General features: G+C 43.2%; 1 protein-coding gene across 16 annotated transcripts in view; it reads left to right on the top strand.

Annotated features, from left to right (window-relative positions):
* sox11a (SRY-box transcription factor 11a) overlaps positions 1–4,034 on the top strand; it is a 436,554-nt gene that overhangs the window by 312,352 nt on the left and 120,168 nt on the right. The window lies entirely within an intron of this gene.

Below are 4,034 nucleotides of genomic sequence, written 5' to 3'. Positions count from 1 at the left end.
GCTCACCAGTGTCCAGGAGGATGCTGTGGAAACCCGAAACCGCACTAAATAAATGGGATTTCTGCTGAGTTGCACGCAGACTCTAAGGTTATTTTTCTCTGCTGTTTTCATGAATGTAAATGGGCAGCAAGCTGTGCAGAGAGATTATGTGGCTTCAGTGTTACTCTGGTATGGTTGTTGATTTGTCAGACTGGAGTGTGGGTGTTTAGATGCAGAAGTCTGAAACACAACTATATCCATGGCAAGTAACATCCACTGATGGCAAAGTTGACTACCTTTTTAGAAAATAACATTAGAAACACACAAGAATGTGGAAAAGCAGGCACTATTTCTTTTTGCCCCCATGTGGGGCAGTGAGGTAATGCACCGGGACAAAACATACACTGGTTGTTCTCGAATTTGCTCTAGCACTTGTGCCCTCTTTACATGGCTACGACATGATACGATACGACTACAGCTGCGTCCAGTTACTCCAGAGTGTTTACACGGATTCAGCAAAAACTAATTCAGCGTTTAAGCTGAGCCACTTGAATACAACTCCCGTCCCTGTAGTACATATGCCTGGCCTGTATGTGGCGCTGTGGTAACCACATGGCCTGTATGTGGCGCTGTGTTAACCACACTCTAACATACTAACACCAGAAGAATTTGTTAGCGGAAATTCAGAAAACCGGAAAACAAGCCACAGAGAATGAAGCTAGCAAACAGTAAAAGGAGAAAAACGAAAAGGCAGAGACGGCTAACTTTAGCGCACCAAATTAGCTTCTCCAATACGATCAGACGGAGCATGGTTTCAGCCATTGTTGTTATTGTGTGGCATTGAACAGTGTTACTGGTGTAAACTGTGACAAAAAGACAGTTTTGTGTCACTCTGCCCCGTTCACACTGAGATGCAGTTGTCGGACTTTTCAAACCTCCACTCTCTGACGTTGTTCTCCAACCAAACACTCCGGGATCCAGAGTCGTATCGTCGCCATGTAAACATTAGGAGTCATCTCAGTTGAATGGCAGTTAGGAGAATCAGGAGCAGAATAAATGGGTTTGTTGAAGTAGAAGGAGTAATGTCGATGTTGACAATTTGTTGTTGTCTCTAATTACTTTCCCTCCATGGTAAACCCTCCATCTCATTTTACTAACTAATCAGTTGTAAAAAAAACTAATTAAGAACGCTTTTCAGAAGGTGTATTTAACACAGGCCAAATTGCATACGCACGTTTAATGAAGGCAGAAAGGTCAATTGAACACGGCACGTTGCCCCTACAGGTCTGAAGTGTTATGGCAGTCTTAGGAAACTACATTTTCCATCTGATTCCCAGTGTGTTGCCTCTCCAGGTGCATTTGCAGAATTTTGATCTTCTGACTTTCAAATCACTTGGGCTTGATTGCCTCTCCATGCTGAATGCGCACAATGTCCCTGCTTGATGGGAGGTCAGAGTGGCATGATGGCAGTCGCCATCCAAACTAAAGGCCCCTCCGTGGTTTACTTGTGGCCGACATTCATCACTGATGGAGTCCCGGCAAAAGGTCCGTTATACACTTTCTGAACGCCACTGTACCATGTCGTGCCAGCCTGGATAGACCAGACTTTCCATCAATCTACAAAATCTCCGAAAACAAGCCACTCTCCCCCTACAGAATGTCTAAAGCAGTTTGGATTAAATGAGCCCAGGAGTAAGTGGGGTTGAATAATTTATGGGGTAAGAAAACAGTCAGGGCCCTAATGAAGGTTCACACAGTAGGAGCCCTGATTTAGAATCGCCAACCATCGGCTCAGCACTCTCTCGCTCTCTCTCGCTCTGGATTCTAGAATTCAGAGCAAAACACAGTCTGGGATATATAGTCTACCAATCCACAGTATGGAGTCAGTTAAGTGTGTGAGTCACCGAACAGCAGATATATTTTTCTTCCATTCTTGCAAACCACACTAATCAGCGTCCTGCAGCTGGTCGTCAAAACACGGGAAAGGTAAAAGATAAGTGTGATGAGTGACTGAAATGTGGTCTAAAAAAACAACATTTACGTTTTGATCCAACAATTTAAACTCTTTTTTGCTTGCGTTCTAACTTTAATTACGTTTACGTTTCCACATCTAATGAAGCGTTGTATCCGAGGTTTAATTGACTGTAGCTCTGTTTGGCTTCAGTTTGAACAGACACATGGATTTTAAACATGTCTTTTCGCTCTGAACTTATTCACGTTCAGGGTTTATGTTAATGTTTACTTTACATAAATGTAATGTTATGTTACGTTTAAGGTGGAACAGGTTCAGAACCAGAGAGCTAGTACTGTGTTAGGCAGGTATTTCTTTTTCAATGGTAAATGGAGTCAAGTTATGAAGGCTAAGAACAAATGCTAAACGTAGCTTGTTTAGCATCCAAGGAGTAGGTTGGCATTTTTAGCAAAAGAAAATGCCACGCTACACCTTTTACAATTTCAGCAAGAAAGATGTTTAAGTGACAAGTTTGCTTTAACACAAGGGTTCCCAAAATGTTCCATGCCAAAATCTCACAACAGCATTAGCATCTGTGTTTCAACAAACTTTTGGCGGAGGACAACAAAACTAAAGAAATCAAATCTCTATTGTACATGTGTGTCAGTCTTTCTGAGGTGCGTTCAGGTACCATTGGAAACTTGCGAATCCAATGATTTCGTCAGTGCGTTCAGGTACCATTGGAAACTTGAATTGAATGATTTCGTCGATTTACATGTTGAACGGTTCAAGTCAAAATAGGTATAAAAGCAGATACCTAAAAAATTATTCAAAAAAATTTTGTCTTCTTCCCTCCAATTTTCTGAGACCCCTCTAAAGCCCCCTGGCAGCCACCCAGGGGATAACGACCCCCAAAATGGCTGCTGTAACACACACTGTATTTTCTCACTAGGACTAGTCATGAAAAAGAAAAACCCAAACGACTCTTAGGTACAACTGATGATGGATGTGTTCGCTGCTATCATGACATTTCTGATCAAATCAAAATACCTGCTGTACCTTTTCTTGTCTCTTCTTTTCTTTGGTATTTTATTCTCAACGTGGCTCATGGTGCCTTCATCTTTCCCTCGGTCCCTGAAGGGCTCCAGTGGCTGCGGACTCAGGCTAAATTTGCTGAAAGTCAGTTCTGAGTCTGTGATGTGGCTCAGGCTTTGAGGGATTACATAACTTGTGGAAACTGCCAGTCATGTGCCAGTAGGGTGGGTGGTTGCCCACATGTTGCAAACTACTTGGTGACAGTGAAGTTGTGCAAAAAAAACAAAAAACATGCAGTGTAAAGTTGGGTTAAATAAGTGGGAGCAGAGTTTAGTGTTTTTTTCCACAGAGTGAGTGAGGATGTGTGGAGTATACACACCATTACCCAGTGAACCTCAGTTCAGGACACGCATTTCTGAAAGTGGCTCTTGCTTTTCAGTACACTGCGCCATTCCCTTTTCTGCTGTTCGTGAGATGAAGACATTTTATTAACTTTGGATTCCTTTAACCCTCAGGCAAACTGAGCAGCAGTGCTGTGGACCGCTGGAACACGGCCGTCCCACTCGTTGCAAAACTCACATCTGCTTTTGCCACTGCAGTAGAGACATGGATGTCGGCCGGCCTGCGTCCCCGCTTGGCCCGAGCCGTTCACATGACTTCCCACAACTGGGGAAAGAGCAGAAACACCATTCCACTGGCCTGAGGTCTGAGCATGAGCTTTATGGGTTCACACAGGTGGAGGTCCTGGACTGCAGTCACGTTTGTGTGCACAGAGTATAAAATATTTACAGCAGTTTAGATAACCTGTCTTTGAAAGAAAAAAAAAGACGAAGGAAATAGAGGCTCGGAAAGATATTAAAAGGCAAGAGGACGGACACTGCACGTTGTCATTAGCCTGTTAGTTGGTTATAGTTTGGAGGTGGTGAGCTGAATGGGAGCAGTGCCCAGGTATATGGTCTGTTAAATTAGAGCAGAATGCTGACTGTCTATCTGTTCAATAATGTGGACGGAATGAGCAAAGTACCACTGTGCAGTGAAATTAAAGCCACATCAAAATTGCTTTGACATG

This window comes from Cynoglossus semilaevis, chromosome 1 (assembly GCF_000523025.1).
Source record: "Cynoglossus semilaevis isolate Cse_v1.0 chromosome 1, Cse_v1.0, whole genome shotgun sequence".
Classification (NCBI taxonomy): Eukaryota; Metazoa; Chordata; class Actinopteri; order Pleuronectiformes; family Cynoglossidae; genus Cynoglossus; species Cynoglossus semilaevis.
This window is presented reverse-complemented; position numbering and strand designations above follow the sequence as displayed.